The sequence below is a fragment of the Herpailurus yagouaroundi genome, unplaced genomic scaffold, assembly GCF_014898765.1.
Source record: "Herpailurus yagouaroundi ecotype Mexico unplaced genomic scaffold, PumYag 197, whole genome shotgun sequence".
Classification (NCBI taxonomy): domain Eukaryota; kingdom Metazoa; phylum Chordata; class Mammalia; order Carnivora; family Felidae; genus Herpailurus; species Herpailurus yagouaroundi.
The window spans coordinates 24,592,640-24,605,569 of NW_024412428.1; the positions used below are offsets into that span (position 1 = coordinate 24,592,640).

At 49.5% G+C, this 12,930-nt stretch overlaps 1 long non-coding RNA gene across 1 annotated transcript; it reads right to left on the minus strand.

The window, feature by feature from the left end:
- Window positions 1–9,981: 9,981 nt before the first annotated feature.
- LOC121012686 (uncharacterized) lies at window positions 9,982–12,467 on the minus strand. The gene is made up of 3 exons (XR_005782229.1): window positions 12,170–12,467; window positions 10,340–10,472; window positions 9,982–10,103 (listed from the first exon to the last, which is right to left on the minus strand). It is a non-coding gene; the product is annotated as an uncharacterized LOC121012686 (long non-coding RNA).
- Window positions 12,468–12,930: the final 463 nt, after the last annotated feature.

Genomic DNA, 12,930 nt, shown 5'->3' on the forward strand with positions numbered 1-12,930 from the left:
GGCCTCCTGCCTGAAAGCACTTTCACTCAGGGGCCGGGACAGTGGGCGTGCTTTGCACTTCTCCTGTCTTGAGGGAGGAAAAGCAGAGGCCTCCTACCCCAGAATCTTTGAGAAATTCATTGCTCAACATGGAGAGCACCTCCTCTGTGCCAGGCATGTACTAGGCACAGGGATAGCAAACAGACACTACCGTGGGTCTACAAAAGAAAGATATTATCCTTCTGTTTCCAGTTTCTAAGTGCAAAACCAGTGGATAGACATACTCAAGAGTGAGACAGGTGGAGATGAAAATATCAGCCTTAGCACTGGCAAAAGCCAGACTGGAGGGCACAGCGTAGATACGAAGGTTCCTATTACTTTCCACACGTGTCCAGCCCACCGCTGCAGAGCCGGACTACGGCAGCCTCCCCCAAAGGGTGGAGCGTGCCCCCCGGGGGGCTCACTGCTAGGCTGAGAGCGGGTAGGCATCCCCAGCTCCCCCACGGGGGCCAGACGGAGAGAGAAAGGAAGGGGAGAGCCCAGAGGACTCTGGGCTGGTTTACCGAGCACCCTGGTTCCCCATGCCCGTTACCCCTCTGCAGAGAAGCAATGAGTGAGGGTGGGAACGGGTCCAGGAAGGGTGTGCTGACTGGAGCCCCTCCACCTGCCAGCACGTGACAGGGGACTAGAGACGCCCCCTAAGGGACACATTCCCTCCCCTCACGGAGAGGGCGGCCCTGCGGTAGGGAGACCAGAGAGGAATTGGAAAACAGTAAGTGCTTTCCAGAGCAGGTGGTCTCTGAGCTGAGGCCAGGACGAGCAGGGCCCTTGCCAGCTGGACGAGGTGCGGAAGGACCAGGATACGCCAGGGCCCGGAGCCTAATAGAAAGAGGGTGACTGCGAGGCCAGGCAGACTTGCAGGAAGCCACCAAGGTGCACTTTGTCCCTCTGGCCCTCAGGACCAGCTTCCTCCACCTCCATCTGGCTTGCAGTCAAGGACTAAGGAACTGAGCACAGGACCCTGAAGGCAGGTGTTCCGCGGGGCAAAGACTGGCGCCTGTCACAGGTGGCTGCCCAGCAAACATTTGTTCTTTGGACCCACATCACATCCCTCTGGCCGCCTGGAACAGGCCACTTTTCCTTCATGCCTCTTGCCGTAACTGCAGAGACCCCACTCCGAGTCACCTTCTCACTTCCTTGAGCCCCTGTGATGATCCTTCCAGAACTGATGTTTGCACAAGCCCGAATGCTCTCGGAAGCACGGCTCTCTGTAAATACAGAGTTTTATTATTAGAAGATGATGAATTTTTAAAATGCCAGTTCTGGCCTTTTCGCCGTGACAGAGTGTGACTCAAGTCTGCATACACTTGGCTCCTTCTTCGCCAGAAACCTCACGGGTCTCAGCTCCACGCGGAGGACGTGACTTTGTGCAGCGGTGGAGGCTACGATGCCCAGGGGGGGGATCAGGGACATCCTGTGAATGATGGAGCCCACGCAGCCACCCAACTCCTGGGAATGCCCAGGAATATTCGTCCAGCATGGCTTGTCAAGAAAAAGCAGAAAAATCTGTATTTTGTGTAAAATGTCCTGAATGTTAAATATCGGCCTCCAATTCAAAAGTTAAAAAAGAACACCGTGAGGCCCTAACATGACACATCAGAGGGGCAGGTTCACTCTCCTCCCACTCCCCCTGCCAGCTGGCTTCTGATCTACGGCAACTTTGCCCTAATGTCCAGTTCAGCACTTGGACCGGATTGCTGGAAGGAGAGCTATGGTCTCGAGGAAGTGAGCCTTGGCCACCCAGGGGAGGGCAAGGTCTGTGCTGTGCATATTTTATTTTATTTTTAATTTTTTTAATGTTTATTTATTTTTGAGAGAGAGAGAGAGAGACACAGTGTGAATGGGAGAGAGGCAGAGAGAGAGAGGGGGAGACACAGAATCTGAAGCAGGCTCCAGGCTCTGAGCTGTCAGCACAGAACCCGACGTGGGGCTCGAACCCACGAACCGTGAGATCACGACCTGAGCCGAAGTAGGGCGCTCAACCGACTGAGCCACCCAGGCACCTCTGTGCATATTTTAAACTACTGCTTCTTAGCATTTTCAGCTTCACATAATTCTTCCTTTAATGTTTTCAGTCGTAGGGCTTGTCCCAATTCAGGCTCATGCTCAATGGCCCGACTCTTTGCCAGACAGGAAGACTGTGGTTGAGACCACACACGGAGCCTGTGCAGTGCCACAGGTCTGGGGTCAAATCCCGACCCGTCACTTCTTGGCTGTGTGATCTGGACAAATCTGAACCTTTCTGGGCCTCGTGGGCAAATGAGGGATGGCTACCAACCCTATTTCGAAGGGCAACTATGAGAAATACTTGTAGGTAAAGCACCGAGCACCTGTCCGGCAGAGTGAAACCCCGGCTACAGGATCTCCATGTCCTCAGTGCCTCCTGCTCCTAACACACAACCCCAGGGCGTGCGGAAAGCCAGGTAGACGACCCTCGGAGAGCGAAAAGTAAAAGACCAGAATCAGCCGGCATTTGGGGCACATCCACAATGCTCAGCGGATTGCTGATCGAACCTAGAAACAATTTGCCACGTGACTTACTGGCCTCTTTTACCGACGGGATCAAACACGCTTACGAAGCCAAAGTCTGGGGCATGGAGCCCCCATAACCATCGGGCCCTGCGTGGGCATGAAGTGATTCCTTCTCTTGGGTGGAGACTGTTTCCTTTCTACCTGCTGGGCTTGCACCAGAGAGCTTGACGGGACCCTTTCCCATGGCGCACGTTGTTCCGCCTCAGCTCACTGTTGTCTGCAGACGTTAGAATATACGCTGGCTGGACAGCGGGGAGACCATCATCTGGCTCATCCTTGGACCTCCTTCCTCCTCATCAGCCTGCCCCGTGGCTGCCAAGTGGTCATGCGAAAACAAACAAACAAACAACAACAACAAAAAAAACAACACATCCCTCCAGAAACAAGAAGCTACTAATTGAAGCCTGGGCCAAGGTGCATTAACACCGTCATACCCACATTCTCTCCCAATCCCACTCTAGCCGTTGTCCACTGATAGTTTTCCTGTCCTTCTCCACTTGGAAGCTCTCCGTGATATCAATGATTGCCTCCAGTGTCAGATTATCATCTGTCTTCCTCATTACATTATAGATTCCTTGGGTGCCCATAAAACTTTCAACATGAAACTTTGGAAATCAGGGACTGTGAGGAATAGGAACTGGGTATTTATTTATTTGAGAGAGAGAGAGAGAGAGAGAGAGTATGCACGAACCAGAGAGAGGGGCAGAGGAGAGAGAGAGACTCTCAACCAAGCTCCACACTCCGGATGGAGGGCTCAATCCCACGCCCCCGGGATCATGATCGGAGCCAAAATCCAGAGCCAGACGCTCAACTGGCTGAGCCACCCAGGTGCCCCGAGAGACTGGGCTGCCTGTGTTGTAGATGTTCCTCAGCTCCTATAGAAATCCAGGAAAAAAAACCCAGAAGGTCTAAGACGGGAAAAGACCTTCGCGTTTGCCGCACGCCTGCACCAAGAGCCCAGAGAGCAGGGCCCGAACGTGCCGGGATGTCAGCGCCACTGAGTCAGGTCTGCTGGCAGTGACGGGCATTGGGCTGGCTCTTTCGGGAGCAGGGGGAGGGGGCAGCAAGCTGACATGGAGTCAGGGACCGGAAGCTGTGAACAGAACACCCGCCAGCCCTGGAACAAGAGCACCGCCAGGGCCGTCACCGCAGGGAGAAAAGCTGGGCGAACGCTGGCCTTTTCCGTGGTACCTGAACAAACTGTAACGATTTTCAAGGTGTTTGTGGGACTCTAAAGTATGTTCTGGCTGATGACATCTTTCGAAGTATAACGAATTGCACGGTTCTGTTGCTAGAGTGTGACTTTCTGGGTGTGTGCTATGGAGAGCTTCCGAGAACCAGTGATCTCACGTTCGTGCATTCATTCATCAACCATGTGAGGCGCTGTGCTCCGTAGTACAGGAATACTAAGAGGAGCTTAAAGTCAATGGGGGGGTGGGGGGGGTGGGGGGGAGGGACGCAATTTGGTCTTAAAGATTGAATAGGACTTTACCAGATAGACATGAGTTGGGGAGAGGAAGGCACAGGACTGAAAGTCAAACCCTGAAGAGATGGAAAGATATGACAGAAGCACAAGGATCTTCAAAGTTCAGATAATGCAATTATTAATTTTAAAACATTTCAGATGGAGCACCTCATTCAGGCAGTTACGCTTCCGACTTCGGCGCAGGTCATGATCTCTCGCTTTATGGGTTCGAGCCCCACGTCGGGCTCTGTGCTGACGGCTCAGGGCCTGGAGCCTGCTTCGGATTCCGTGTCTCCCGTGCTCTCGGCCCCTCCCCCATTCGCACTCTGTCTCTCAAAAATAAATACGTTACACATTTTTTTTAAAACATTTGAGATGATCTATAATTGGGCAGTATTTGAACAGAGTGGTTCTGGAGTAAATATCTTTTTTTTTACTTCTAATTTATAATACAGTAGTTATCGGCCAATGCTCAAAAAGTAATTGGAGTCATTTACAATGCGAAGTCTTTATTCTCAGCATCAGAGAAGGTGTCATTATCAGATGTTCCAGCAGAAGATGTTGGCAGTCCAGCCACGGCCCTCACCATTCCTGCACTTAGCCATTTCCCACTGTCCCTTCTATGGCTCTGCTGGTGGGCTTTCAGCCAATGAAAGAAAACAGGGGATAAATCCCCTAACTTCCTCGGGTATGACAGCTCAGAGATGCATTTGACACTGTCTCCTGGAGTCCCCCAACAAGATTGACCCCCAACTGCCCACAACAGCATCTTGCTCATTAATGCCCTCTGTATTGGCCTCCTTCCCTTCTCTTCCTCACTTCTCCACTTACCTCCTGCGATCCCCTCAAACGTAACCTATCTGCATTCAAATCTTTGTCTCGGGGTCTTTTTCGGGAGGGACTCCCATGTTGCGGATTGAACTGTGTCTCCCCCAAATCGCATGCTGAAGTTCTGATCTCTGCTCCCCCATCTCTGCACAAGACCTTTTTTGGAAATAGGATCCTTGCAAATGAAATCAAGTTACGCTGAGGTCACCCTGGATCAGGGTAGGGCCCTCATGACTGGCTCCTTACAAGAAGAGAAGAGTCACAGACACACACATGGAGACGGCCGTGTGAAGACAGAGACAGAGACCGGAGCGATGCATGCACGCGTGTGCCCGGGAACGCTAAGGATTGTCAGTAGTCATCAGAAACTACAATAAATGCACACGCAGGATTCTCTGAGGATTTCCCCCAAGGAACCAGTTCTGCCAACACCCCAAGTTTGGACTTCTGGTCTTGTGAACTATGAGAGAATAAATTCCTGTTCATTTAATACATCCGGTTTGTGGTCTTCTGTTAGAGCTCCCTAGGAAACTAATACACTGACCCATGATAAAAGTGAATGTTTCCTTCTTCTGGATTTTCTACGAGTCTGGGGCTCTTTGGCTATGTGCTTCAGAGTCTCTTACTGCAGGAATCCATGCTGTTCCTGGTCAGGGGTCAGACTGTGATGTCAGGAGAGATCGGGCAGATAGGAATGGAAGAAAGGGATGAATGGACTCTTCTGAGTCCTCCTGGGTGATTACAGCCACTGAAAATAATAATGTGACCATATTTTACAACCAGAAAGATCTGGAAATGGCTGGTGCTTCTGCAACATTCGTGGATCTCCTCTACCCACTCACATAATCAAGCTTGCACAGCTTTTAAGTGCTAAGGTATGTTGTTCCCCATCTTTAGGTGGATCACAGCACTAATTAAATACTGACATAGGAGTCTGCATAACTTTGAACTTGCTTGTCACAAATTATACATTCCAAATCTTCTGGCTGTGTGCATTCCTATTCCATTTCTAGAAAGAAAAAGAAAGAGAGAGAGAGAGAGAGAGAGAGAGAGAGAGAGAGAAAGAAAGAAGGAAAGAGAAGAACGAAAGAAAGAAAAAGAAAGAAAAAAAGAAAGAAGGAAGGAAAGAAAGAAGAAGGAAGGAAGGAAGGAAATAAAGAGAAAGAAAAAAGGAAAGAAAGAAAAAAAGAAAGAAGGAAGGAAGGAAAGAAGGAAGGAAGGAAGGAGAAGAAAGAAAGAAAGGAAGAAAAAGAAAGAAAAAAGAAGGAAGAAAGAAGGAAGGAAAGAAAAAAGAAAAAAGGAAAGAAAGAAAAAGAAAGAAGGAAGGAAGGAAAGAGAAGAAAAAAGGAAAGAAAGCAAGAAAAAAGGAAGGAAAGGAAGAAGGAAGGAAGGAAAGAGAAGAAAAAGAAAGAGGGAAGGAAAGAAAGAAAGAAGGAAGGAAGGAAAGAAAAAGAAGGAAGAAAGAAAGAAGGAAGGAAAGAAAGAGAAGAAAGAAAAAGGAAAGAAAGAAAGAAAGAAAGAAAGAAAGAAAGAAAGAAAGAAAGAAAGAAAGAAAGGGAGGGAGGGAGGGAAGGAGGAAGGAAGAAAGAAAGAGCAAGTCACTGAGTCTCTTGAAAATTATCTCAATCTTTTATCAAAACCCAATTCCAGTTTTCAAACCTTCAGAGGTTTCTATCTTCTTTCATCCCCCTTTATTGAGCCAGCTGCCTCCTCCCTAACTTGCATGTCAGTCTTTTTCTGTAAGAAATAAATCTACCTCTAAGGGTTTGACCTTGAGCCTGGAAGATGGAGGAAGCACAGAGGGAAATAAGTACAGCCTGATAGAGACGATGCAAACCCACTCCTGAGGCTCCGGGAGAAGGAGGGGGCAGCGTTTTGTACCACACTGAGTTTTTCTCCCGGACTTTCGCCCCCTAGGCCGGAGTCATCAGCTGGGTACCCAAAGCAAAACCCTGTGTGGGCCTGTGGCTGAAAGTGGCCACACCAATTTGGAAGTCTCTTTTAGAGATCTGATCCTGCCATGCTGCAGACAAGGGTTGCCATGGTAACTCTCCAGGGGGCACTTTCAACCAGACAGAGACATTCCAACACGCAGAGACGGGTGGTTAAGAAAATCTATCGTGACATCGAGTTGGCGTTTTAATTTGAGGCAGAGTCAGAAACTCTGCCTGCAGCTCGGAGTGACCCTCTGAGCAGGAGAAGGCAAGTGATCAAAGTAATCTGTCATGTCTGTAATCAGACCCCCAAAGCGGGGAGGGCGCTGTCTGGAAGCCCTCTGGGGGAGGTCTCTCCACAAGAGTGAAGCCCAGCCAGCTATAGCCTCTGCAAGTACTGTTAAGAGCCCAAGTCGATGATGTTCTTCCCGGCCAGGGAGGCCAGCACGGTCTTTCTTTTCCTGACTCGCTTACCCTCCCCGTCTCCCTCCCAGAAATCTTCCTGCCTTTCCAGGTTCTTTCTCTCTTGGCTGATCTGCCATATCGGATTTCGGATGCATTTGGCCATGGAGTTCAGTCCTAGCCGCGGGACCTTGTTCGCTCACCCCTCTGGGCCACAACTTCTGCGCCCGTGGTGGTGGACACTATTGTAAACAGCGAATAGGGAGACATCTGTAAACGGCTTAACACAAAAGGAGCACAGAGCTACCCAACAAACGGCTGCTTCTCCTCTTACAACTTTTCCTTAGTCTTTGTGCGAAGAAGAGTGACTCTAAATTAGAGAAGAATATGTCCCTCTAGTTCTGTGTGTACTTGGCTAAGATAGACGAGTTCGACGGTAGTTACTTTTCAGTTGGAGGAGGGACTCTCCTAGGATAAAGGCACAACATCCCAAGAAAGCTGGAAAGGGACAGGCAGAAATAACACTCAACAGGGGCACCGGGGTGGCCCTGTTGCTTGAGTGTCCGACACTTGATTTTGGCTCAGGTCGTGGTCTCGCGGTTTGTGAGATTGAGCCCCTCGCGCCCCCCCCCCCCCACCTCAGGCTTGCGCTGACCGCATGGAACCTGCTTGGGATTCTCTCTCTCCCTCTCTCTGCCCGTCACCTCCTCTCGCATGCAGACACGTGCGTGTGCTCGCTCTCAGAAAGAAATGAACTTAAAAATATATATATATATCACTGAACAAAATCTTGCTATGACCCTTTCTAGTGAGTCTGGGGTGCTGGGGGTGGGGGTAGGAGGAAGTGCAAGTGTCCCCAGTAACACAACAACGTGAATGCACCAGAGGCCACTGGACTGTATGCTTAAAAATGATGAAGCTGGCAAATTTCATGTCATGTGTATTTTTAACCATAATTTTAAAAAGATGTGTCACAAGTGACTTCCTGAGCGTTTTATTCCAGACTTGGTTTTTTGTTTTTTTTTTTAAGTAACGCAATTAACGCATTAAGCTAAGGGGGAAAAAAAATCCATTTAGGGTTGTTTTTTGTTTTTTTTTTGTGGTTAATGACAGCAGTGGTATCCTTAATGCAGATGGATTCACAAAGAAAAAGGCACTGTAAACTTGGAAAAGCCAGTGAAAGAATGAAAAGTTATTAAATCCCCCAAATCACAAACCTCTTTTCTGATCCCTTTGAACTTGGATCTTAGGCTACCTTGAAAACACGGGGTTTGGTTTCCTTTCTGTGCCCATATTTCGCCCCCAAAGGTAAATTTAATCTGCGTGAAATTGCAGTCATTACCCAGCCGTGTGTCTGATGGGGTTGGCTTCTGTCGGGGCTGGAAAACATTCGAGGGCTCCTGGCTTCTCCTGCTACCCAGGCATCCACTCCAGGGAACACAGCCACCTTCCCAAAGGAGGCGGAAAATTTCTGTCATAAAGGTGGCTCGAAGGGTGGCTGTATTAAATTACCCCTTAAAATGGCAGGTGCAGTAAATTATTTAATGAATCTTCCGCTGCAGCGTTTGGGCTTTTGTTTTCTTCAAATTAAAAATGAAGGGGGGGGGGGGGCGGGGTGGAAAAAGCAATTTCAGTGAGACGCTGCTCAATGTTTTTCAAGCCTGTGGAATTTCACTGACACCTCCACCCCCAGAAACAAGCATGTCAATCACAGACTCGGGAGCTGAGAGGGGAAGAGCTTTCCAGAGCGGCTCTGACCCAAGGCGTGCGGACAGGCGCTGGCAGTTACCAAAGGGGTTCTGGGAGCCAAAGAGGCCAGATGTTTGAGGCCACTCATGGGCGCAGAAAGGGACGGTGAACACTGACCCTGTGAGCAAGGGTGAGGCTGTTCCTGCCCCCTGGCTCAGCGGCTCCCTGGAAGGGGGGAGGAAAGAGCACTCCTATGCGTGACGCGTTGTCCTTGTACCTTACCTGTGAGTTTTCACATCAGCCTCGGGCAGAAGGTACCCACAAGTAGAAAATGGCTCAGAGTGAGCGAGCAACTTACCAAAGTGGTGATTCCGCATGGCAGACTTTGGGACCGGGAGGACTCCAGAGCGCTCCCTCCTTCCATCAGACAAGAAGGTCCATTCTGCAACCTGGGAGGAGGGGGTGTTCAGTTTAGGGAGGACGGTATGGGGCAGAAAGCAGCAAGGAGATGCAGTGTTGCTAAAAAAAAAAAAAAAGCAAGAACCCCATGAAGGCCAAGTGGGGGGGGGGGGGGGGGTCTTGAGTTTAGGGTGAGGCTTCCTGCTTGTGTTGAGTAATTAATTAATGGGGAGCCACTGAGGATGTATGAGAAAGGGAGTGCCCATGCCAGATCTTCAGGAGGTTCCTCCAGCCACAGTCTAGGGGGCAGACTCACATGGAAGGACTTCAGAAGGATGTCAGTGGTCTGGCGGTGAATTGGCTTCAGGGTGTGGACTTTCTCTGTTTTCTTTTTTTTTTTTTAATTTTTTTTTAATGTTTATTTATTTTTGACAGAGAGAAAGGCAGAGCATGAGCGGGGTCACGGGGGGGGGGGAGGGGCAGAGAGAGAGGGAGACACAGAATCTGAAACAGGCTCCAGGCTCTGAGCTGTCAGCCCAGAGCCCGACGCGGGGCTCGAACTCACGGACCGCGAGATCGTGACCTGAGCCCAAGTCGGACGCTCAACCGACTGAGCCACCCAGGCGCCCCAATGTTTTCTGAGCGGTTACACTTTCTCCCTTCTGCACACATCCCTCCGGAGAAGGAGGCAGCATAGCGAGCTGGTCACAAGCTCGGCCTCTTTTTTGCTGTGTGAGTTGGAGCAAAGTCCTTCCGTTCTCTGGGTTTACTTTCCTCTTCTAGAAAATAGGAAAAATAAGACGTGCTTCACAGGGCTGCCGTGAAAGACACAGGAGAATAAAGTTATTTAACACCTGGCAGCATGATACACATTTAATAACTGACTGCCATTATTATCGCTCTTACGCATAGATAGCAGCCCTTTGCACTTTGGCAAGCAGGCCTGATCAGAATGGAAACCGTAAAGTAAGTGAAATTAACCTTTGGTCCTTTCCACCCCTTCCCCCCAGGCCCCCAAGCTCCCAAAACTCATTTGGTGGCAAAATCAGACCTGAAGTCAAGGGAGCCTAGCAACAGACTTCATCTGGGTGTGAAACTCATCCAATGTTGCTGCTGAAGTTCCATGTGTGTGATGTGGGGGCCTAGGTGCCCAGGTGTTTGGTCAATCACTAGTCTCGAAGTTGCTGTGAAGGTAAATTTAATATGATTAATGCCGGCAATCGGCTGTTTTTTTCTATTTACTTATTTATTTATTTAATGTGTATCTATTTTTGAGAGAGAGAGAGAGAGAGTGGGGGAAGGGCAGAGAGAGGGGGCAGAGGATCCAAAGCAGGCTCTACGCTCACGGCAGAGAGCCTGATGCGGGGCTCTCGAACTCATGAACCATGAGATCATGATCTGAGCCTAAAGTCAGATGCTTAACACACTGAGCCACGCAGGCGCCCCGTTATTTTTAATTACTTATTTTAAATTTTTCTTTTTTTGTTTTTAATTTTGTTTTTGAGAGAGGGAATGAGAGAGCAAGAGAGAGAGACAGAACGTGAGCAGGGGAGGAGCAGAGAGAAAGAGGAGACACAGAATCCGAAGCAGGCTCCAGGCTCTGAGCCTTCAGCACAGAGCCCGATGCAGGGCCCAAACCCACAAACTGTGAGATCGCAACTAGAGCCGAAGTCAGGCGCTTAACCAACTGAGCCACCCTGGTGCCCCTAAGATTTTCATTTTAAGTAAACTCCATGCCACATGTGGGGCTCGAACTCACAACCCCGAGATCAAGAGTCATATGCTCTACCGACTGAGCCGGCCAGGCACCCCTCAGCTGACTGTACATCAAGGAGATTGCAATCAATAATACGGGTGGGCCTCTGAACTGTTGTGCTCAGGCTGTCACAGTAAAAGACCACAGACCGGGGAGCTTCAGCAGCAGAAATTTATTTCTCAAGGCTCGAAACCCAAGATCAAGGTGTCAATAGGTTTGGCTCCTCCTGAGGCCTCTCTCCTTGGCTCGCAGATGGCCTCCCTCTTCCTGAGTCCTCACATGGCCTTTTCTCTGCGCATCCCTCCCTGGTGTTCCTTCCTTTTCCAATAAGGATGCCAGTCCGGTTGGATGAGGGCCCCAACCCTGTGACCTCATCTAATCTGAATGACGTCTTGAGAGATCCTATTTCCAAATACAGTTAGACCCTAAACAGAAGCATTCTGGGAGGACACAACTCAGTCCACGTCATTCTCCCCCAGTCAGTTGAAGGCCTTAAGAGGAAATATCGAGGATTCTCGAAGAAGATGGAATTTTGCCTCCAGACTACAACATAGCAATCCTGCCTCAGTTTCCAGCCTTCCATCCTGTGCTGCAAATTTTGGACTTACCAGCCCCTACAATCCCATAAACCAACTCCTTAAATCCAATCTCTTTATGCCTGTCTGTCTCGATCTATCTACCTACCTACCTACCTACCTACCTATCTCACACGTATGCGGTATATAACTCAGGGTAGAATGGACTGGGGCTGAACGTGGGACAATGTTGACTCTCCAGAGTAGCTCACTGAACAGAAGTCCTTAATCAGTAGGGCCTGTCTTTTGAAAGTGAGCCCCATTTGAGCCAGTGGAAACCCTTCTGTGTAATATGCCTAGAAAACACATTTTCTCAGTCTTTGGTGATCAGTCCTTCCTGCCACTTTCTCTTGTCCGTGGGACTTCCAAATGATCTCAGTTGTAACTCCGAGCTACTAATTAAGTCCGTTAAACACAGTGAGTTTTCTGCCTCCAGCAGTGCTATAGAAATCGAGGGTTTTGCTGGTAAGTGACTAATCTGCCTGAATATATTAATTGTTGCGTGAACTGCTAGAGCTGTGAGAACAGTCTAAAAACATCCTAAGAATACCTTGATAATGAAACATCTCCTCCGTGATTGCCCTTTTCATGGTCAGAAGAACGTGTCATACCCAAAAGAAAGCCTCCACCTGTATCAACACAAGCGTATCAAAAACAGAATGCATGGGTGTGCTTTCGTATTTGTCTCTGTGAGGACTGGCTGGGGTGTCTTACAGCAGTGACCTCCCCCAATCCCCAAAAGTGCCCGGTGAATGTCCAGTGAATGAACAAACGAACATCCTTCCTCTCCCCTCCCTTCCATCCTTGATTTTGTTTTGAATGAAGGGGAATAGCTCCTTGGCTACAGGTAGTGCCCTTAGGTCTCGTGAGAAAAGTTTGGGGGAGCCGTTTAAGATAGAGTCCGGAAGAACTCCTGCTGGGGCAGCCATTCAGACACTCCATTTTGCCAAACGAAAACTCCGCCCCGTGCCGCCCTGGCAATCTGTGGTCAAGGTCAGAACAGGAGTTCTTCCTTGCAAACGTTCAAGTGATGGAGGCTTCGCCATTAGGAGCAGTTTGAGGGGGAGCTAAAACTCACCTCCCTGGGTGGGAGCAGACACATGAAAACTTTCAGAGAGAAAAGGTCGAGCCGGTCCTCCAGCGAGAGGGCACCATCTAGAGACAGAGAGAGACAGTGAGAGACCAAGGAGCCAGTGACTGGCAAGAGCCGTCTAAGCATCGGGCGGAATGGTGAGCTGTTCAGGTCCTGGCATCTGGAGGGCAGGTGTGAGCTGGGCAGGGGGCCAAGGACACTCTGTGGAAGATCTGAAG